The sequence below is a fragment of the Schistocerca cancellata genome, chromosome 2 (genome assembly GCF_023864275.1).
Source record: "Schistocerca cancellata isolate TAMUIC-IGC-003103 chromosome 2, iqSchCanc2.1, whole genome shotgun sequence".
In the NCBI taxonomy this organism is placed as follows: domain Eukaryota; kingdom Metazoa; phylum Arthropoda; class Insecta; order Orthoptera; family Acrididae; genus Schistocerca; species Schistocerca cancellata.
Window position 1 is genome coordinate 693,991,386 of NC_064627.1, and position 24,825 is coordinate 694,016,210.

The 24,825-nt window shown below is 43.3% G+C and overlaps 1 protein-coding gene and 1 pseudogene across 1 annotated transcript in view; both read left to right on the forward strand.

The window, feature by feature from the left end:
- Window positions 1-24,825, forward strand: part of LOC126157624 (damage-control phosphatase ARMT1-like) — a 140,558-nt gene that overhangs the window by 91,015 nt on the left and 24,718 nt on the right. The window lies entirely within an intron of this gene.
- Window positions 11,488-11,605, forward strand: LOC126164233 (5S ribosomal RNA; annotated as a pseudogene).

Here is a 24,825-nt window from a genome sequence, read left to right on the forward strand (position 1 = left end):
GAAAAATCTGTCATTCCCCTTACAGCTACCTCAGTTTTCCATGTCAAATACATACCTCCCTCGCAACAGGACACTCAGTCATTTTCTCTATACAAGCTGGAACACCAAAATATACACATTTAGACAAACAATGCAGTTATCTTATATATGTGTACAGCAACCGAAAAAATTATGGTATTCCCACAGTCACACCAGCTACATGTCACGATTATCTTCAGTTCTAGGAAATTATCTGACATTTAAGTTATCCAGTCAGCGCTTCCAGAGGGTGCTGCATCCCGCCAAGACTCTGTCAGACAACTATTGTCAAGCACAGGTGTCTGGCACTATGTGATAATCAACAATGCTCCCACAGACAAAAGGGTTGGAAAGATATCACCAATAAGATTTGATGTACTGTAACCAAAATCTCTGTCGATAGTGCATCAAGGAAAACGCGAGGATAAGCTTAGGTCTGCCGATGATTGGACGATTTGTTACAGCCGTATTGCCTGTCCTGTTTGTACACTGTAGCAGGTCCAGTTGTTTCCTTGCATTGCTGTATGTACAGCCCTTTCTGAAATGAATCTATCACCCCTTATGTTCGGATATACTTCTCAGTGCGTTGAAATCACAATTCACCACGTCAAATCTATCCTTCCCCTATGACTGGACATACGTAATTTTTGTTTTGTTTTTTGTGTTTACATGTATAGTAGTTTGATTACTTCCCACAAACGTGTGGTGATATGTCGGAACATAAGCCATGGTACCTTTATATTCAAGCAGTAGCATAACATTTTTGACTTTCAATTATAGGTGTATAAAAAAAATTATGATACCTCCACACTCGCACCAGCTGGGTGTCCTTCTCACACTGCAAAAAAGCTTCCCGCCATTGCATATTTGTCGATCAATAAAGGATGTAATTACAATTTAAAAAAGTCCTAGTGTCTTTTCGGTTTATTGGCACAAAACCTTTTCATATTTTCGATATACTTGTAAATCCATCCAACAAACAGTGGCATTCGTTAGAGATTCAGACAGCCAAGTCACGGTTTGTGTCAGTACGTTCCACCACCCAGATCACACAAATTTCCCCTGACTAACAAATCATTGTGAGTGCAATATATACTAGAGTATGTCCACTCGGGGTTAATGTTCTCAGGCCAAGGAGATGGGTGGAGAAACCTCAAAATTGTTGTAGTGTAAGCACATTTTTAAGTTCCTGTTGCCGAGCACCATACCTGTATAACACTTTGCAGCAGGAGGAGGATAACCATGAGATGGATCTATTATTGCAGCTGGCAAAATTGAGTCTGTTAAGAAGAAACAAAAGAGCCTGTTAGAGCATCATACAAAGATTTTGTTTGTTACATGTGCGAGAAACGGTGACTTGATGATACAGACCTGTTTATATCCTATAACATGTTTGTACGGAAGATGAATTTTCAAAAAGGAATACCATGTTTTGTATAAACTTCCTATAGGCCTGAATCCAAAGAATGCTTTATTACAAGCGTACAATAGACTCCTGCTTGTCGGTTTCAGTGCACCAATTGTATGTAACAGAATAATCTCTTTGAATCCGTCATCATTCAGTTATTCAACTTTAAGTGTGTGCAGGATGTCTGTGAGTAAGGTATTGACGTAGTTCTAAGGTGTGATAGTGAGTGTATTGTGCAAAGTATGGTCATGCTTTAGTTATCGCTATCAAAGAGGGAGAGTCACTGCTCAACTCTGTTTGTTCAACAACAGAACTGTAATCACACATTAGAAAAAATATTTTACAGCTCTTACTTCCTCAATATGTTACGACAGTTAACTTTGAGGACTATGGATTGGCTGGGAAAAGACAATGTTACTCCTTACAGCGTGTTTGAGCGGGTGAAATCAAGAAATGTGTCTAATGTGCTCTCAGATATGTACTGATTAAGAGGCCTCGCCGCATGAACACTTTTGATTACTACATGTTCCCTACACAACTTGTATAATTACCATCTGATATATAAATTTTTTGCCACCTGACGTATTTCAAAGTATGAGCCCCACTTTAAGCGCTATGATTCGAATGCATGATGCCACACTGATGGACCGCCATCAATTATGATGTATTGTATTTGGTGTATAGCTGAAAAGATCAATAACAATAATGTCTGTTCTGTAGCCAAGTAAGATGCTACTACTTTTTAATGACCTATTTCTTTACTTCATGGTTTTAATTATGATGAATGTAGACAGAGCATATTTAAAGATATGGCATACACAAAAGATGTCAGAATAATAGAGGCATTCTCAGGAAGCACTGCATCATTGAGGTCTTTCAAGGATGTCAAGTGCGCTAAAACATGGAAGAGTGCAGAGTGGTTAGCACATTTCTACCACGAAATTCAGTGGGATGATCCTGGCATGCCTTATGAAGATATGGTGATGTCGCTTCAATTATTCAACCATCATGTACGTGAAGGTAAAGGGGAAGATCTGATGGATACTTCGAATCTTCAAATTTACTGCTATTCAAGACTTGGAATTCAGCAGGTATCCTGGTCTCCAGCAACTCAAGAAGAAGAAGAAGAAGAAAATGTGTGAAAATAGTGTTGCTGTGTCTGCTTATGAAAATGTGAAATTACTTTTAAGCTGGATAAGAAATAAATGAATTTTTACCTCACAACCTCTGTGGTCTTTTTCAACCCTGTTCCCACTATAGTGGTATACAGTTTTGACCAGTTACCATGTCTGTGGTTTTCCTAGATATAATTTTAGACAAGTCTGCTATATATCTTTGGAAGCGGACACGGCCACATGCCTCCTGCTCCCATAACCCAATTCATGCTGCATGATAAGCATAATTCCACGCAACCATTCTATGTATTTTGTTATCTCCCATCTTAATCTTCATCTCATCTTCAGAAAAACTGATGTCATTTGTGACCTGCACAGCCCGTATACATACATAATGATGCAATAGGGGATAGGTGTTTTGTAAATAGCAACAAAGGTGTATAGTGACGAATATTTTTTGTTTATTCACTTCACACAAATACAATATAAATCTTGAGGTGCAATATAATTCTTGAGGTACAATGTAATTTTTAAAGTACAATATAGTATTAGTAAGGTACAAATTGACTGTGCTATTCAAATGCATAGATACTTTTAACTAACACTCTACAACAGTAACACTGGTTGGAATTTTTTTGTATAAATCTACGCTAAAAACTAATGTGGAGATACTTTCTTTCTACAACTTAGATCCACAGTCCCAGTAGCATAGCTTTTACAATAATTCTAATGGACTGTGCGCACTTAGAATCTAATTTCAACACCCCAAATAGCAAAGGTTTTTACAATAACAACTATGATGGACTGTAAGCTAGATATGTATACACTTAAAAACTATTCTGACTTAGATAGCTAGTGGCAGGTGAAAAACTTAAAAACTATTCTATTTACAAGACACACATGGTGTGTATGAACAAATAAATATACAAGTTTCTCCTGTTGATACTTTTTAATATTTCTTGTTTATGAGTTTTTAACATTTTTAGAAACTTTTTCACACACATACGGCGTGTGAGGCTCTATGCAAACACTTCACTGGACCTGCAGTTGCAACAGCTATGCATCAGCCTTGGTGATTAGGTAAACGTGTTTCAACACGAATTTCTTGGGTGTCAAGTATGAAATGGATGCCGCAGCCTCATGCTTGCGGGATCTGAACAGACATCTGCACATGGCTTGACAGCTGATAGCCACTGCATCGCTTTGTGAAAGCCACTGGTGCACCCCAACTTTTGGCAACATGTGCCATCCAGTGGATGGTGCATGCTTCGCGATCGAAAGATTTTTAACTGTGTAATTACATGTGATAAGTGTTTCATTATGATATTCCTTGCATGATCGGAATAAAAAGAAAGGCGATCGATTGAATTACTTCTCACAAGGCCTGCTTCTTCCCAAAAAGGAGAGAATGATGAGCAATAAAAATCCAACTCCCACAAACTGAATTTTTTAGAAATAAACGATATACCCTTGAATTTCCTGTCATGAGATCCTTCCTTTCCACCACAGGGCCTCCAATTTCCAGGTAGAGGAGGCGATGGGGAGAAGGGAGGGGGCAGGTAGGCGGGAGTTACCAGAGAGAAGGGGTTAATTAAATGATCAATTTAATTAAGTAGTAAATCAAATTGATAACAGTGACATGGGGCTACTCGAATAACTGAGACCTGAAAGTGTACATGCATCAGCGAGGGGGAGGGAGTGGATTGGAGGTTCCCTAGGGGTGGGGGGAGGGGGAGAGTGTGGATGAACAATAGGTTAGGAAGCTATCAGTCAAAAGGGTAGGTTACCTCAGTGGGTCATCAGAGGAGAACAATAGGTTTGCCCCTGACTGCGTACTTGCCCCTTATGTAGACAAGCCACCATATCAAAATGCACTTGTGCCCCTGTTGCCCTACTACTAACACTAATCTTATCCTGCTCCACAAAGAAAGGGAAAGCAGTTTACTCATCACTGAAGATCACTTACTCCTAATTCATATGTGCAATACTTTAAAAACCTCAGCTTTACTCCCATGCATCTTGTCATTGCGAAAATCTCTCTCATCTGAAACAGCAGGTTTGCGGCAGACTGCCAGCATTTAACTGCATTAACGCAAGGTTGGCCCAGTGTCTGAAGGATTGAGAATAGACCCCATCTCCCAGGATCTGGAAATCTGGCGCTGGGGTTCACAATAGCCACCGCCACCAACCCAAAAGGCGCAGCCAGTAACTGATGTGTTACAATATAAACTATTACGATGGGATTGCAAGAGATAGGCCCTATTAGTTGATTTGTACAACACAGGCCCACACACTAATAGAGAGTAGTTACTGGTGATCTGATCTATTGTGGCCACTGGCAGCGTGACTGAAAGAGTTGCAAAACGCTGTGAATGCAAACCTCCCAGCTGTTACAGGGATCTGTTCTAACTGGGCTACTGAGAGGCAGATCGTTTCCAACTCAGGTACTGGTTAGGAACTGTTCACAAAGGATTTAACAGTACTGAAGTGGTCGGCCTAGTAAATTAGTCCTGGGTGTTGGACTTCACAAAATCGTTAACAGGGTACTGCATGGTAAAGGGGTTCACTACCTACAGATTTAAAATCTTGGCCCAAGTGATTCTCAGTTTACTATATTCTCAGGACGTGCAAGTCAAATAATGACATTAATATAGATCTTAATTAAGTGGGCAACAAAAACAACATTTAATTAGAACAAATAAATGAGATACAACTAGCAGCAATTAACTTGGAAAAGGTTTAGTTAAGGAAATTGGAGTTCACAAATAACAATCATCCTAACAAGTTAGTCACGTGAAATGTAGTCACATGTGGATGTGCAGTGATTCTAGGATCGTACTGAACAGGGAAGAGAAAATAACATGAAACTACTTCTGCTCCTCTGGTCATGGATGAGCCCACATGAATTTAACTGTCACAAAACGCCTAGCTCCTCTTCACCCTAACCAGTGGTACCGTCGATCATTGTGGAGGAATGCCATCTGTGTATGGTGGAGGTCACTGCCACTACTACCCATAAGACAAAGTGCAGGCCGCCTCTCCAAACAGACGTTCTGCTTGCTGCTGCATCCTGTCATCAAAGTCTGATGCCTCTAGTCTTACCTCGAGTGTGTACTGCCTCGCATCTTCTCCCAGAGTCTGTCTTTCCTCCACATATGCTGTTCCTACAGTGAGCAGAGCCCTTGCAACAAACAGTCCGCCAATGAAAATAGATATGCCAAACTCTGCCCAATGAGGAAATTGTTGAAGTTCTGTCTCTTCTACTAGCAAAGAATTGATGTAAAAATATCCCCAATCAGTTGACTTCCCATTGGTGCAGTTTGGAGATTATTCTATGTCGCATTCCTACATCATAGCCGGCCGGTGTGGCCGAGCAGTTCTAGGCGCTTCAGTCTGAAACCACGCGACTACTATGGTCGCAGGTTCGAATCCTGCCTCGCACATGGATGTGTGTGATGTCCTTAGGTTAGTTAGGTTTGAGTAGTTCTAAGTTCTAGGGGGCTGATGACCTCAGATGTTAAGTCCCATAGTGCTCAGAGCCATTTGAACCAATCCTACGTCATAAATTTCCTTTTTGGTCCACCAATCTGTGGTTTAACCACGTTCAAAGCTTTCAGAGCGTATTGTCTAAGAACGCCTATTGAGAATATCTACCGCCTTTTGGTGGAAGAATTCCTCACGCCATCGGGATGGCGCCTGATTGACACAACTCGCTTTCACCAAGGACAGACAAAGCTGAATAGCGTCACTTCATTCAGGAGATAGTGATCTGTCCAAAATATTTCCCACTCCACTCCACTGAGCCCTGTGTAAAGTGTAATTTGTCTGAGCTAGGCCAGGTTGTTAAACAGCCATATATTTTCTTTGGGCATGTCCCCTCCATAACTCATTTTTCTTAGCGTTTTTAGCCAGATGCATGCTGTGTGCACTGGTCTCCTAGTGCTCTTGGAAAAAATGTGCGAGGCCGCCCGAACAACGGCATCAGAACATTGTTGGTTTGATAAGTACCTGCTCCCTGACTGACCAGAGGCTCTACCCCTCATCCTGTAGACAAGTGCCTCAGAAGTCAGCCCCTTTCATTGACAAAGTATCTCTGCAGGGACCTCCGTCCACAGCTCCTGCTGTGGCATCTACTTGCTCCCCAGTCTAAGGCTCGCGAAAATGAAGGTAACTATTCCATATGCAAAAATTCCCTATCAGAATAGATAGGAAAAACGACTTCCCATTTACAATCACTGACGTCATTACTGTAAGCAGCAACAAGCGTACATCGATTGGTAGAAACGTGACTATAACTGTGATAATGGAATTCACAGAATAAAATAAGATGTGTCAGACTGGGAGTGTCTTACATGAGTCTCTTACATAAACAGTAAAAACTGTAGGAAGATCATCACTGCAATACTGTGTTGGATACCCACTGAAAGAAATGAACTACAGACTCTAAATTATTTGATGACTTTGCTAGCACAAGTTGTTCATGACAGTATTGTGACTGCTGCTTCACCTTTGTTCTCAGACCGAGTTCTTTTGGTGTGCACATTTGACAGGCAAGATGAGAGGTATTTACTGGCAAATCTTTTCTTACATTATCCAACACCCATCTTCTTAATTTCTATTGAGTGTACAGTTCTTTGTTGCAATCCTTAACCAACACTCTGTGAGTAGTACTACCCATTCTCTCTAAAGGTTCTACCGTTTGGCGATAAATATTTTCCAGTTAGAAGAATCCCTTATCCGATGCATTTCTTTTTTAAATTCCACAATCCCCTTCCTCTGATATACCTAAGCGCCTAGCTGACTGTCGTAAACCGCTCGTCACAGAAGCTTCACGGCTTAATAAATGGTTCTGCCTTTTGTAGTAGAAATTTTTAAGTTGCTGGAAATTTGGGGACTAACTCCATCCCAGCCGTGGAAGGCAATTAACATTGACCCTACTTACAAGGGTTCACAATTAGTTACGGGACTGAGGAAGGTCGACAATGGATCAAGAGTCATGAACCAGTTACAGTTTAATGATGTGATATATTCTACTAGAATTCGTAAACATGGGGCCCGGAGCAGCCTTCACTGATGAGGTAACACTTCTTCAATACAGAGATCAGAAATAACTACCAATTAATTCAGGAGTCAGCATATATAATAACGAAAATGACTTAAACAACACCTGGAAATGAAATGATCGTATGACATTTATTGGCCAGGATATCCCTTTTCGGGGTTCGGCCGCCGTAATGCAGGTCTTTATAGTTGACCCCACTTTGGCAACTTGTGTGTCAATGATGATGAAAGGCACACAACACCTAGTCCCCTGCAGGGAATCAAACTGTAGCCCCCCTGCTTGGTAGGCGGTAACGTTACTGATGTGCGCACAACACCTGGAATATTAACGTGACGAACAGATTTGAATTCATGTACGAACATAAACATGCAGTGGATGGATCTGAACCCATGAGATAGCGATCGAGGTGGCAAAGGTGTGTGGTTGCAATAACTGCACTCACAAGGCGGAGGCTATTGTCAGACTGCAGCAGGCAGTCGCGCGCTTTGATTGAAAACAGTGATGCCTGTACGCCGATGACAGTACCCTCTTCAACAAATGAACAGACGAACTGTGACTGACTCAAGGAGGCGATTCCCTAGAATATATCACTCCTGCATCAGAGTCATCTAGATGCTGCTGCTGATCTGAAGAGAACCACTAGGGTGGCTGTGGTCCGAGTTTTTATGACCTCAGAGAACCACCAACTTCTTCTGTCCATGGAGGTTTCACATCCTACCTTGACTCCAACAGCCAAAATGAAGTCGTCTTTGCATCAGCGTGCCTCTTCGAGGAAGAAGGAGAATCGTCTGAATTTTATCTGAACTTAATGTTACCGCCATTTTTAAAAAAATAATTAAATCTTCTGTAAGTGATAGCATCTGAAACCAGATTCAGGAATACTGTACCTCCTATGTCAGGAATCGGTCTATTATAGCATCTTTTTTTAGAAATTTTACATTTAATGTTTGGGGGCCCTCGAAATAACATTGATAACTCAATAAAAATTTCACCGGGAAATCAGTATCCAGTATTCACAATGTAGTGGCAACACACGCTGGAGGCATCCCGAGGCGAGGGCCGCAGATTCAGATGCCAGATCGCAGGCGCTGGTTGTTGCCATGATCTTAGCCACACCGGCGAGGAAGCACGCCACGGGCCATCTTGCAGCTCCCAGTGGACAGCACTGAGGTGGCAGGGGCAAAGACCACAGAGTGGACTGCAAACACATCCTGATGCAGACACAACTCCGAGGTCGTACGAGGCCGACACTCAGCAGTGCGCTGCATGGGTCACTGAGGCAACCATTCCGCACCAACCCGTTTTGCAGACTGTGAAGTGGTGTCCTCAGCATTGTGGAACCTGGTGATGCAGACCGAGAGGAATGGGGCCACTGTAGCTGTAAATAATAAATCGCTTGGGAAACTCTGATGAGTCTTAATATGGCGCATCCTTGCAGTCTATCCTCATCCAACATTCACCCTACATTTGGTGTCAGAATAGTGTGTGTCACCTGTACAGTAGGACGTTCGAGCCCACTGCCTGCATTACAGTCACAAAGTGTGGTGATTGTTTCCCATTTTTTTCTTTTTGAGTGTTGGACGTTTTCTTTCTTTTTTTGTTTGTGTTTTAAGTATGGCTCCTGGCAGGCCATTTTAGATATTTATTTTTGGAGGCATATTATTTTTTAATAAAAATAAGTGTTAGTGTGTTTGGGGCAGTAAGATGTTGTTTTTTGGGGCATTTGATTACTTTTATATTGGTGTATGATGATACTGAGTATGATGATACGGAGCTGTAGGAAGTGAGGTTATTCTAGTACTTAAATGTTTTGTTCCGGGACTAACTGGGAACAAAAGCAACACAATGGCAAAGTCAGGGGCACAAGGTGTGGCTGAAGCAGAAGTGGCACGGATTTTATTGGAAAAGGTAGAACAATTGACAGCAGACAATACACAGTTGAAAAGTGAATTAACAGCTAGAAGTGAACGGGGAACTGCATCGGATCAGAAGTTTTGCCTAGGGTGCTGCAGCAGGAGATTGACCCAGTTGCCGTGAGTTTGATTATTCCATTTTCTGGCAAGACATCTGAGGATGTGCGTTCGTTTGTGGAGAACTTGGAAACTCCAGCCGTGATGAATGTTTGGTCTGGTGAACAGTTTGTTACATGTACCTAAGATGAGATTAACAGGTGAAGCAAAGACATATGTAAGGTGTTCTGAGGCCTTAAGTAAGGTGGGCCAGCTTAAGCAGCTGAAGGAAGGGCATTTACAGAGGTACAAGAAACAGAATAGTGCTCGGTACTTCAGGGAGAGATTGAGTACAATGACGAAGAGACAGGGGGAGATGGTACAGAAATTTGCGGACAGTATAAGAGAAATTAACGAATATACTTACAAATTGGGTCAGAGCGATGAGGCGAATGGTGTACTGTTGCAGGAGGCCGAGTAAAGGGCGCCTGATGCATTTTTGACGGGGTTACCAGCGCGTATGCCGCGGAAAGTGTGCGAAGGGACTCCGAAATATTTGTATTCGGCCATTCAGCTGGCAATTCAATGTCTGGCAAACAGGGGTACACGAGAGGCAAACAGTGTTTACAATGAGTATGTTATAAGTGTGGTCGTATGGGACTCGTGCAACAGCAATGTACCCAGTCACCGAGGAATAGAGGAAGGGGTGGAAATCAGCAGCGTGGTGGATGGAGAAGTGGAGTTAGTAGAGGTAGACAATTGTTAAACGGCAGAGGGGGCCCAAGACCCACCTTAGGGAGCTCCCGTTTAATTTCAATGCTACAAATACGTATGCAGAGGTGGAATGTTCAGTGGTAGGATCCGTAAGAACTAAAACGTTTAAGATTTTGTTGGACACAGGGGTGCAACTGTCAGTGGCTACTAAGAGTTTAATGGGATGAAGGAAGTTAGAACCACCACGTTATAGGTTACGTGGAGTGAGGGATAAGGAGGTCACACCTTTGGGGTCAGTGACAGTTGACTTTCGCATAAGGTAAGTCTGATTAGATGCATGCCTGGAGAAACTTGTCGATGCAGAGCTGTCACGAGGAGCGTTAAACATAATGAACAAACCAATTGAGCTGTGTACATTAGCATTAAGGCTTAATTCGCGTGAGTGTGTGTCTAGTGGCACCAGGAAGTCGCTTTGGGTAAGTGTAAAGGCAAATCTACCTGTGGGTAAGGTATGTGTTATTGAACCATTGGAGAATAATGAATTTTTGGATCCATTAGGTTGTTTTGTGAAACTTAGTATTGTACGCATGCAAGGGGGAAACGACAGGCGAGTAGTCCCCATGAACATGGATAATTTTAGCACTGTAGACGCGAATTTGGGAAAAGGAGTTTTAGTAGCGAATTTGGATGTACCAGATGACTAAGACTGGTGTTCAAGAGGTAAGCATAGCGATCAATCACTAACTGCTGATAGAACTGCATTGCATAACAAAGTTAAGCATTTGAAGGGAGGAGGAATAGAGCATATGGAAGAATTGTTGTGGGAATTTAAGGATTTGTTTTTTCCGTGATGGTCGTTATCAGCAACTCCATTAGTTCAATATAGGATAACAACAGGGAACGAAGAACCTGTTTACCGTAAACCATACAGAATACCGAGTTATTTGCAGCCGATTGTGGAGGATTTCATTGATCAGCAGCTCGCAGACGGTATTATAGAGCATCGTAATAGTTGCTGTTGAGTGGGCATTATCGTTGTGCCTAAAAAAAAATCTATGGATGCTACTACGAAATACAGGTTCTGTTGTGACTACCGATACCTCAATAATAAGACAGTATTGACGCATACCCCATTCCAAACATATCTGAGACTCTGGCTCACATAGGACAGTGCCAGTACTTTTCTGTGATGGATTTTTACAAGTGGTTACCATCAGTTAGGCCAACGGCCTTGCCGCAGTCGTAACACCGGTTCCCGTCAGATCACCGAAGTTAAGCGCTGTCGGGCTGGGCTAGCACTTGGATGGGTGACCATCCGGTCTGTCCAGCGCTGTTGGCAAGCGGGATGCACTCAGCCCTTGTGAGGCAAACTGAGGAGCTACTTGACTGAGAAGTAGCGGCCCCGGTCACGAAAACTGCCAACAGCCGGAAGAGCAGCATGCTGACCACATGCCCCTCCATATCTGCATCCAGTGATGCCTGTGGGCTGAGGATGACACGGCGGCCGGTCGGTACTGTCGGTACCGTTGGGCCTTCATGGCCTGTTCAGACGGAGTTTAGTTTTTAGTTTTTATCATCAGTTAGAGGTGGTTCCAGAGGATTGTCCAAAAACTGCTTTCTCTACTCCGGGACATTATAGTGCTTTCAAGTAGTATGGAGCAGAATAGACAGCGGTTAAGAGACGTCTGTATGAGGTTAAGAGCAGTTCGTTTAACGTTGTGCCTGGAGAAGTGTCATTTTGTATTGGAAGAAGTGAAATATTTAGGTCATATCATCACTAAGGACAGAGTGCGGACAGATCCGAGGTTAGTACAGGCTGTAAGGTAGTTTCGGGAGCCGAAAACAGTTACGGAAATACAAACATTCGTCGGAATTTGCAATTTCTATCGAAAGTTCGTGAAGGGTTTTGCAGATTTAGCACAGCCATTAACGCGATTGTTAAGGAAGGGTGTGAAATTTGAGAGGGCAGAAGTGTGTCAAAGCATTTGACAAACTGAAAGAAGTGTTAATATCAAGTCCGGTTCTTGTGTTTCCAGATTTTGAAAAGGAATTTATTCTGGCATGCGATGCACCAAATCAAGCATTAGGGTGTGTTCTTAGTCAGGAAATTGATGAGAAATAACATCCTGTAGCCTATGCGTCTAGGCAGTTGAATGCAGCGGAGAGGAATTTCTCAACAACAGAGATGGAGATGCTTAGAGTAATCTATGGAATCACATATTTTAAATGTTATTTATATTGGAGAGGATTTCGGGTAGTGAAAGATCATGCTGCATTGAAGTGGTTGTTGAGGTTGAAGGATCTGTCCACTAGACTCGCTAGGTGGGCTGTGAGGTTTAGTGAATTCGACTACAAAGTGGTGCACAAGCCTGAGGAGAGGTTTTGGTGGAGTTGTAGGAAGGTAGATGTGGATCAGTACGTCAAGAATTGTATTACTTGTGAGCAGAGAGCAGATTTGAGTTGGAAATGGATACAGCTATGATTGCCGGAAGTGACATGTCCATTTTTTGTGTTGGGAATTGATGCCTTAGGAACTTTCAATCGAACACCATCAGGGAACAGATTCGTTCTGACAATAATAGACCACTTTTCGTGGTATGTGGAGATAGTGGCTATGCCAAATGAATGAAGTTTAGTGTACTGGAGACAATAATTACTGAGCAAGGGACCAACATCACGTAGGATTTAATGAAGGAACTGTGTAAAATGTTGAATGTAAAGAAGTTGAGGACGAGCACATTGCATCTACAGGCAAACAGAAGGGCAGAACGGGTACACAGAACAATCGGGAAGATGATGAGTTTTTATGTGGATTCTCATCACCATCAGTGGGACGATTATTTGAAGCATATTGTATGCGCATACAATGCAGAAGTCCATACCAATACCAGTTTGTCTCCATATGAGGTAGTGTACGGGCGAAAAATGCTGTCACCGTTTGATTTAGTGAAGCTACAGAAAGGAAGGACCAGTGAATCTGTACGTCAATTCACGGGAACAGTTAAGAATGTTTGGAAACAGGTACGAAAGGCGAATACAAAGGCTTTGGAAAGGCAGGAAGATGGAGTGATGCGGAAAATAAAATTTACCACAGTATAGAGTAGGGTAACTGGTAATGCCATTCAGCCCCTATATGCCAAAAGGGAAAACGAAGAAGTTCTACATGAGATACCAAGAGCCATACCAAGTAGTTGAAACCACATCCCCCATTAATGTTAAGCTTCAGCTGCCAACTAGAACAACAATAGTACACATTGGGTGGTTGTGGCAATTTACGGGTTGTCCCGATGTGATTCCAGACATGGCACAGGAAGGGAAGAGGAAGAAAGAGAGAGAGAAGAAAGGTATTTGGCGCAGAGGAAAACAGGAAGATAGAGTACAGCATGATGTACAGTATGCTTTGCAATCCAGAAAGTAGTGGGGTATTTACAGTTTTTTGTTTTCTTGTAATGTGTCATTGGGTTTCTGGAGATTAATTAGGCATTGTATTTTCATTTGTTGTATGTGTTTTCCAGTGTTATAAGCCTGCTAGGGGCAGCAGTCTTTTTGAAGATGGAGATAGAGTGATAGTGATCACTGTCCTCAGGGCACTGAAAAGGGGAGCATTGAGCAAGTTGGTAGAAGTAAGAAACTGATCAGGTATTGCTGATCTCGGCAGTTAACAGCCGTTACGCCGAGATGACAAGGGAGGAATTACAGAGCTGCCATAGACGGAAGGTAACGGTATGTCCGGCCATTGTGATAAGCACCAATCCGGGCACATGCACGGTGCAGCCATTTTCAGCCAGGAAGGAAGAAATAAATTGTACAAGGGACATCATGGAGCCAGAATTGAGCTTGCAACGGGTCAGGATGCATTGGATCTAGTCCACCCACGAAAAATTAATTGTAGTAGCAAGTTGTTTTGAGCAGGGAGTATTAGCTGAAGCGAAACATATAGAGCTCGAGGGGAGTGGAATTTTAATCAATGGAACTAAGTGTAACATAATAGGACTAACCATCCAACTGCCAGCATCAATTTAGGAGATTCGCAGTTGAATGTTACACAGCCACAGGTGTACTGACCAGAAGCAACTAGAGAGTTTTTGCCAAGGTAGAATCTGACCTTGTTAAATCAAACCCTGGAGCCAAGTCTGTTGAGATCCATAAACCAGTACATTTCCAAGCAAGAGGGGTGCATATCAGCCGAACAGCTTGTGTAGCATGTCGCTCAATATAGAGAAAAGCAACAAGAAGTAACGATCATTTTGATCACCTCTGTGGAAAGTGCCATTGCAGTCTTAACTTTGTTGTGTGTTGTTGTCATTCTGATCAGGTAGAGAGCGAGTTCCAAGAGTGAACCGACGGTAGTCCAAATCCCAGTGGATTGGATACTGAGGGCGTAAGACGGGTAGGTAAGGGGGTGATCGAGTATTAAGTGGAGTGGTCATCCAGTAAGGAATTTTTACGATTTGTCTCATGTCATGTGTTTTAAGAGGACTAGACCACATCTAAATCTTCTAATAGTAGTAGTAAGTATGCCATAAGTATGTGCCGATCCAAACAAGTTTAAGAGTAGTTAGAGGTCGACCCGGGGACCACGTCTTTCCGAAGGGGGGAATAATGTAGCAGCACCACCGTTCAAGATGGGAAAAGGTTAGTTTCGGTGCAGTATTATTGAGGGCACAAGTTACAGCCAGGCACGGGCCTGTTGACAGTAAGTTACGCTACCAGTGATTGCGAAGTAGAATTGAGGCCACAGGGCCGTAGACCTGCTGAAAAGAGTAAATGCAGCGGTTTGCATGGCGCTACTTACATGCAGAAGGGGCCCACTGGCCCAACCCAGGTGTTATGAGTACATGACTCAGAGAAGTGCGTTAGCAAAACAGAGGCGCACAGCCACGTACAGATATACGCCGGTTCACTAACAAGGCATTAAAGTGTGACAGCTCCCCTGTATGGTGGGACATGTCACACCATTGGCTACACGCAGCAGCAGATGGGATGCCAGCGTTCCAGTCTATGGCAGGTCGCTAGTTCGACCCTCTGAGGCCAGCGTGGGGCCTGGAGCCAGCCAGTGGTGAGCCATGCCACAGATCGCTACTGCAGGCAATCTTGTTGGTCCCCAACACGCCCCGGAGGCATCCCAAGGCGAGGGCCGCAGATTCGGACGCCAGATCGTGGGCGCATGTTATATTGAGCGACATGCTGCACAAGCTGTTCGGCTGAAATGCGCCCCTCTTACTCGGAAATGAACTGGTTTACAGATCTCAACAGACCTGACTCCAGGTTTTGATTTAACAAGGTGAGATTCTGCCTTAGCAAAAACTCTAAAGTTGCTTCTGGCCAGTACACCTGTGGCTGTGTAACGTTCAATTGCAAGTCCCCCGAAACTGATGCTGGCAGATGGAAGGTTGGTCCTATTATGTTACACTTAGTTCCACTGATTAAAATTCCACTCCTCTGGAGCTCTATACGTTTCGCTTCATCTAATACTCGCTGCTCAAAACAACTTGCTGCTACTATTAATTTTTCATAGGTTGAGAAGATCCAATGCATCCCGACCCATTGCAAGCTCAAGTTTGGCTCCATGATGTCCCTTGTACAATCTATTTCTTCCCTCCTGGCTGAAAATAACTGCACCGTGCACGTGTTCGGATTGGTGTTTATCTGTAATTCCTCCCTTGTCATCTTGGGATATCGGCTGTTAACTGCCGAGATCAGCAATACCTGATCAGTTTCTTATTTCTACCAACTTGCTCAATGCTCCCCTTTTCAATGCCCTGAGGACAGTAATCACCATCACTTTACCTCCATCTTCAAAAAGACTGCTGCCCATTGCAGGCTTACAATACTCGAAAACACATACAACATATGAAAATACAATGCCTAATTAATCTCCAGAAACCCAATGACACATAACAAGAAAACAAAAAACTGTAAATACCCCACTACTTTCTGGATTGCAAAGCATACTGTACATCATGCTGTACTCTATCTTCCTGTTTTCCTCTGCGCTAAACACCTCTCTTCACTCTCTCTTTCTTCCTCTTCCCTTCCTGTGCCATGTCTGGAATCACATCGGGACAACCCGTAAATTGCCACAACCACCCAATGTGTACTATTGTTGTTCTAGTTGGCAGCTGAAGTTTAACGTTAATGGAGGATGTGGTTTCAACTACTTGGTATGGCTCTTGGTATCTCATGTAGAACTTCTTTGTTTTCCCTTTTGGCATATAGGGGCTGGATAGCATTACCAGTTACCCTACTCTATACTGTAGTAAAATCTATTTTCCGCATCACTCCATCTTCCTGCCTTTCCAAAGCCTTTGTATTCGCCTTTCGTACCTGTTTCCAAACATTCTTAACTGTTCCCGTGAATTGACGTACAGATTCACTGGTCCTTCCTTTCTGTAGCTTCACTAAATCAAATGGTGACAGCATTTTTCGCCAATACACTACCTCATATGGAGACAAACTGGTATTGGTATGGACGTTTGCATTGTATGTGCATACAATATGCTTCAAATAATCGTCCCACTGACGGTGATGAGAATCCACATACAAACTCATCATCTTCCCGATTGTTCTGTGTACCCGTTCTGCCCTTCTGTTTGCCTGTAGATGCAATGCGCTCGTCCTCAACTTCTTTACATTCAACAATTTACGCAGTTCCTTCATTAAATCCAACATGATGTAGGTACCTTGGTCAGTAGCCACACTGGCAAGGAAGCACACTGTTGGCCGCCTTGCAGCTCCCAGTGGGCGACGTTGAGGTGGCAGGGGCGAAGACCACTGGGTCAACTGCAGATGCATCCTGATGTTGTCAGAACTCCGCGGCCGTAGAAGGCTGACATAGAGCAGTGCGCTGCATGGGTTGCTGAGACAGTCATTCTGTGACAAGCCATTTCGCAGACAGTGAAGTGGTGTCCTCAGCATTGCGGGACCTGCTGACGCTGACCAAGAGAAATGGGGGACTGTAGCTGGAAATAATAGATCACCTGGGAAATTCTGACGAGTTTTAATACGGCGCATCCCGACAGCCCATCCTCATCGAACATCCATCTACAGCAATGAAATATTTTTAATATTAATCATTTCAAGTGTCTTCCTTTGCTAGAGGGCTCTTGTGAATGTGCATATGTGCGTCCCAATGCCTAACGATCATGGCTAAGGCCAATATTTGTTTGGCTTACCCAGACTACATACTGTTGCAGCATACATTACAGGTGTATCTGTAAGTTCCTGTACCGAGTAATGTACAACAATGAGAGTGGTATACTCCCCCAGGCACAGGTCACAAATAAATGTTTCTTGTTTCTCAGGGCAACAACATCAATGTAGTCATGGAAGGCAGTTTGTCACGAAACATAGGCAGCTTAGAAACGCATGCCTGACATTAAAAACCCATTTAAACATCATATTGTGTGAAACATTTGTTTCCCACTGCTAGTTTTTAATCTTGAAATACTAAAGTTTATGATCCTGTACTGTCGGTATAGTTTTCAGCCTAAAGCTCTGGACATTCGTACATATTCATTTCCAGAAACTCCTGATAGTTGACAACATGTGATGTCTCATGTAGATGGTGCTGCTGTAACTCTCTTGTTCATTCCAAAGGTGTGGCTTGACTTGTTCAACTGCGAAGGCTCTCCTCTTATAGCTAGAACTTGTCTCGTCCTATTGGCACTTTATATTTTAGAGTTCTGCTGTCCCTATCATGCAGTTTCTATAGCCTACCAGAGCGTTCAACCAAGCGAGGTGGCGAATTGGTTAAGACATTTTCCTGGCTCCACATTGCTGGCCTTTTCTATCCTGTCGGTCTTTTGGAATGTCCCTCTTACTTATTACTTGGCATCAGACATCTCAAGTAGTTCAACGACAATCAAATTTTCAGGGTTGGAAAAGGTTTGCACGATGGAAAGCAGTCATTATGTCCTACATTGATCGGTCAGAACAATATGACTACTATATAGTTGCCGGTAGGTCAACTTTGGCGTGGATAACAGTGAAAGCACATTGGGGTATGGAAGTAGTAACGGCTTGGTAGGGCGCTGGAGGCAGTTGGCATTACATCTGCACACACAAGTCACTTAATTCCTGTAAATTCCGGCGAGAGGAGCAATGTGCTCTGACACCATGTTCAGTCAGATCCCACATGTATTCCATTGGGTTCAGATCTGGCGAGCTGGGGGGACCAGCACAACAACTGGAACTCGCCACTGTGTTTCTCGAACCACTCCATCACACTCCTGGCCTTGTGACATGGCGCATTATCCTGCAGAAAAATGCCAATGCTGTAGGGAAACATTATCGTAATGAAGGGGTGTACGTGGCCTGCTACCAGTGTACGATACTCTGTGGCCTTGCATGAGCTCCACTGGATCCGTGGAGACTCACATGAATGTTCCCCATATAATAATGAAGCCACTGGCATGTCAGTCCCGCAGTACAGGTGTCAAGGAGCTGTTCTCCTGGAAAATAATGGATTCGCGGCCTCCCATTGGCATGATGAAATGCTCTGCTATGGCGCGAACGTCGAGTGCCGATGGTCACGTGTCCATTTCAGTCGTAGTTGGCGATGTCATGGTGTTAACATTGGCGCATGTGTGGGTCATTGGCTCACTGTTAAGTGTGTTCGCTGTACTGTGTGTTCATAGACACATGTACTCTGGTCAGCATTAAGGTCTGATGTTAGTTCCAACACAGTTCATCACCTGTCCTGTTTTACCAGTCTGCCCAGTCTACGACGTCTGAAACCTCAAATGAGGGGTGGCCACCTAACCTCACTATCCGTGGACGTGATTTCTCATTGGTTCTGCCACATGTTGAAGACACTCACCATAGCACACCTCAGACCCTCGACAAGTCGTGCAGTTTCCGAAACGCTCGTGCTGAGCCTCTGGGTCATCACAATCTGCCCTCGGTCAAACGCAGATAGATCGAGCGACTTCCCCATTCTGCACACGGACAGAACACTCACTAATATTACATGCACCGTGCGTCTGTCTGACTAGCAGTCATTCCTCATCAGGTGATGCTGCTATCGCCTAGACGGGCTTATATCTATAGCGGATCGGTGCTCATAATGATCTGGCTGATCATTGTACATTAAAACGAAAGATACATTATTAATTTGTATTTTATGGTGGAGCAATCAATATTAATTGTACAGTACCTATTACACGTGGGCCACTGAATGCAGTTATAAGAAAACTTTTCAAATGTTTTTCATGATGCTGAAGACATACGTTATCTCTAGTAAAAGGCACAAGTTCCTTGTCGGCTGCTTGAAAATTGTTTAGCTGGACGTAGGCTTACTGAGTCGTAAAAGTATCAAACAGTGACTGCTTGTTGGTAAGCACCTCAGTATGCTTGTTATAATATATCGCTCTCCCTGTCCAAAGTAAATACTTTGAGATTCAAAACAGCCAACCCAAAACTGTACGCAAGGTGTGTATTTACCACTGAGCTTGCAGTATATTACTTGCACCAGATGAACTTAAGGATGTACATTACAAAGCCGTATTGCCATGTTTCCCATTCCAACAAACTTGCTGCAACATACTAATCAAAACATGATGCACAGTAATATCAGTCGCCACTAAAACACAGACTTACGGAAACAAGATACTGGAGTTTTGCCACCAGAGACAAACTTAACCCTTTTTGCGCTCTTTGCTGCACTAATGCATGAAGGATGTGTACAGAGACAACTGGCACTGTTTTCGTATACATATCAATTCTGACTCCAGTCTTTGGCACATACAGATAGCATCCCAAAAATTTTCCATTTTATGCACGTTTTGCTCCCTTCTTTTTTGCCGAGCAGAATACTGCACTGTTACGACACTGGGCTCACAGCACTCCCTCCTGTTTTCTCCGACATCGCCATAGGAGGCGAAGTACAAACGGTGGAGCAAACGGGTATCAGTAGGTAAAATGATGGTGCTCATCTCGTGAAAGAGGGCTAATGGACTTTCACATTGTGTGTTGTACGCTTAACGTGCCACATAGAACAGCATTTTCTACGAGAATTCTATTCCGTTTGATATCCTAAAATGTATTATGTTTACGTAAGCAAGTGGTGTGGCTCGGTAGTTCTGTGGCTAGGTGCCAAGGATCAAATCCAAAGATTTAGGGTTCGATCTCAAGTCGATCATCAGAATTTTCCTGTCACTTATAGCTTCTTTCAGCTCAGCCAGTACTTTGTTAACGTGAAAAATAGCAAGTTGCACCGTGGTACGAAGACCTTGTTAAGCTGGGCAAGCCAGCTCTAAGGTCTGAAGAAGGCAAGAACATTCCAGAGGCAACAGGACTGTGCCCAGTAAAGCAACCCTCACGATAAGGACAGCTTAATTTTTTTTACGTCAAACCCAAGCTCAGATGTGTAGAAGTGGGGAAGCGGAGAAATAAAAAGACACTTTTTACTTGTGTGGAAATGATGACTGTTTCTGAGTCACTTCAAGATAAAATTAATAATATTCCGGTTACTTTAAATTCAACACAAAATTTATTTATATTGGTGACCCAAAACATTATGTCCATGTTCTTAGTAGTGTGTTGGTTCACCTTCAGAACATAATGCTGCAGCGATTCTGCCTGCAATGGAGTCGACAAGTCCTTGGTAGGTTTACGGAGCTAGGAAGCTCAAGATGTCTAGGTACAGGTCATGTAGTTCCCATAAATTACGAGCTGGTGGTTTATGGGTTCAGATCAGTCGAATTGGTTACGCAAACATCAACGTGACAGCGACTGTGCCCTTGTATCACAGACAGTTATCCTGCCAGAAGATGCCATCGCCATTGGGGAAGACATGAGGACGCAATGACGCTTACGTATTCAACAGCTGTCTTAGTGCGTTTGGCTACTTCCACACGTCCCACGGAAGCCCTGGTGAGTGTTCTGCACAGTATAATAGCCACCACCGCCCTGCAGCCATATCATGGTGCATATTTCGAGCATCCAGTCGCCTAGACAACGGCCTACACGGACCTGACAATCGGTCACGTATAACAAGAAAAGTGATTCATCCGACTAGGCGACCTGTTACCACGTTTCTATCTCGATATCCTCGTGCCCACCGCAATCGTAGTTAACGATGTCAGTGGGTCAGTATGGGAACACATAGAGGTCATCTGCTGTGGAGGCCCATGTTCAACAATGTACATTGAATGGTGTGCTAAGAAACTCTTGTGCCTCCATCAGCATTATGTTCTGCCTTAGTTCTGTCACAGATCGCCGCCTATCATTCTTTATAGAGCAGAAATTCCTCTGACTTCCACGTCCTGTGATGAGGTGTGGACATGCAATACCTTATCGCCTACTCGTCGTTTCATCCTGGGTGCAGGAAGGGGGAGGGGGAAAGGACAGGGTGCATTCTGGCAAAAAAGACAGTGGAGGCCCCCCCCCTCCACCTGATGTCACAGTGAGGACGCGTAACACAGCGCAACTTTGCGTGTCCCATCACAGAGATTGTTGCTTATTACTCGTTCATTTTACTTTCGGTAAGATTCAGTATAAAGTTGGACAAATCAAACGAAGTAGCATGACAGATAATCACACCCTAGGGCTAAGTAATCGATAGTGAAGGTGAAAAATAACTCCCTCATTTGATGAAGAAGCAGGTAATGCAGCTTGTTCCAGATTTCTATAGCCGTTCATCAGGTCAATATGTAAACCCCAGCTGCTTCCTTCTTGCGGCACATTTCTTCATAGCTTCAAACTGAGCTTCTTGATTTGGATACCTAATCGTCATAAGTGTTCTAGTTCCGACATAAAGAGCAATAATTACGTCATGAACCTCACGAAACTTTTTTTTCAAAATAGAGTGCCAGTTTTTGACATTTAAATAGAATATAGCCTGCAGATGTATCTGGAAGAATATCTGAGATTATGGAGTCATCGAAAACTGTTACCACCTCTGTTAATAAAGCTCCTTCGACTTTCAAAGCTCCTGGCATTTCTCATACCTGAAATTTAAACGTGTCCGCCCCCCCCCCCCCCTCCCCGCTCCCCCCATAAACCTTGGACCTTGCCGTTGGTGAGGAGGCTTGCATGCCTCAGTGATACAGATAGCCGTAACCACAATGGAGGGGTATCTGTTGAGAGGTCAGACAAACATGTGGTTCCTGAAGAGGGGCAGCAGCCTTTTCAGTAGTTGCAGGGGCAACAGTCTGGATGATTGACTGATCTGGCCTTGTAACATTAACCAAAACGGCCTTGCTGTGCTGGTACTGCGAATGGCTGAAAGCAAAGGGAAACTACAGCCGTAATTTTTTCCCGAGGGCATGAAACTTTACTGTATGGTTAAATGATGATGGCGTCCTCTTGGGTAAAATGTTCCGGAGGTAAAATAGTCCCCCATTCGGATCTCCGGGTGGGGATTACTCAGGAGGACGTTGTTATCAGGAGAAAGAAAACTGGCGTTCTACGGATCGGAGTGTGGAATGTCAGATCCCTTAATCGGGCAGGTAGGTTAGAAAATATAAAAAGGGAAATGGATAGATTAAAGTTAGATATAGTGAGAGTTAGTGAAGTTCGGTGGCAGGAGGAACAAGATGTTTGGTCAGGTGAATACAGGGTTATAAATACAAAATCAAATAGGGGTAATGCAGGAGTAGGTTTAATAATGGATAACAAATAGGAATGTGGGCAAGCTACTACAAACAGCATAGTGAACGCATTATTCTGGCCAAGACAGGAACGAAGCCCATGCCTATCACAGTAATATAAGTTTATATGCCAACTAGCTCCGTAGATGACGAATAGATTGATGAAATGTATGATGAGATAAAAGAAATTATTCAGATAGTGAAGAGAGACGAAAATTTAATAGTAATGGGTGGCTGGACTTCGACAGTAGGAAAAGAAAAAGAAGGAAACGTTGTAGATGAATATGGAACGGGGGGTAAGGAATGAAAGAGGAAGCCGCCTGGTAGAATTTTGCACAGAGCATAACTTAATCATAGCTAACACTTGGTTCAAGAATCATGAAAGAAGGTTGTATACGTGGAAGAAGCCTGGAGGTGCTGGAAGGTTCCAGATAGATTATTTAATGGTAAAGCAGAGAATTAGGAATGAGGTTTTAAATCGTAAGACATTTCCAGGGGCAGATGTGGACTCTGACCATATTCTGTTGGTTATGAACTGTAGATTAAGAACTGAAGAAACTGCAAAAAGGTGGGAATTTATGGAGATGGGACCTGGATAAACTGACAGAACCAGAGGTTGTAGACAGTTTCAGGGAGAGCATTAGGGAACGTTTGACAAGAATGGGAGAAAGAAATACAGTAGAAGAAGAACGGGTAGCTTTGACAGATGAAATAGTGAAGGTCGCAGAGGAACAAGTAGGTAAAAAGACGAGGGCTAATAGAAATCCCTGGGTAACAGAAGAGATATTGAAGTTAATTGATGAAAGGAGAAAATACAAAAACACAGTAAACGAAGCAGACAAAAAGGAATACGAACGTCTCAAAAATGAGATCGACAGAAAGTGCAAAATGGCTAAGCAGGGATGGCTAGAGGACAAATGTAAGGATGTAGAGGCGTATATCACTAGCGGTAAGATATATACTGCCTACAGGAAAATGAAAGAGACCTTTGGAGAAAAGAGAACCACTTGCATGACTATCAAGAGCTCAGATGGAAACCCAGTTCTAAGCAAAGAAGGGAAAGCAGGAAGGTGGAAGAGTATATAGAGGGTCTATAAAAGGGCGATATTCTTGAGGACAATATTATGGAAACGGAAGAGGATGTAGATGAAGATGGAATGGGAGATATGATACTGCGTGAAGAGTTTGACAGAGCACTGAAAGGCCTAAGTCGAAACAAGGTCCCAGGAGTGGACAACATTCTATTAGATTTACTGATAGCCTTGGGAGAGCCAGCCCTGACAAAACTCTACCTTCTGGTGAGCAAGATGTATGAGACAGGCGAAATACCGTAAGTCTTCAAGAAGAATGTAGCAATTCGAATCCCAAAGAAAGCAGGTGTTGACATATGTGAAAATTACCAAACTATCAGTTTAATAAGCCACGGCTGCAAATACTAACACGAATTCTTTACAGACGAATGAGAAAACTGGTAGAAGCCGACCTCGGAGAAGATCAGTTTGGATTCTGTTGAAATGTTGGAACATGTGAGGCAATACTGACCCTATGACTTACCCTAGGAAATAGATTACGGAAAGGCAAACCTACGTTTCTAGCGTTTGTAGACTTAGAGAAAGCTTTTGACAATGTTGACTGGAATACTCTCTTTCAAATTCTGAAGGTGGCAGGGGTAAAATACAGGGAGCGAGAGGCTATTTACAACTTGTACAGAAACCAGATGGCAGTTATAAGAGTCGAGGGGCATGAAAGGGAAGCAGTGGTTGGGAATGGAATGAGACAGGATTGTAGCCTATCCCCGATGTTATTCAATCTGTATATTGAGCAAGCAGTAAAGAAAACAAAAGAAAAATTCGGAGTAGGTGTTAAAATCCACGGAGATTTAATAAAAGCTTTGAGGTTCGCCAATGACATTGTAATTCTGTCAGAGACAACAAAGGGCCTGGAAGAGCAGCTGAACGGAATTGAC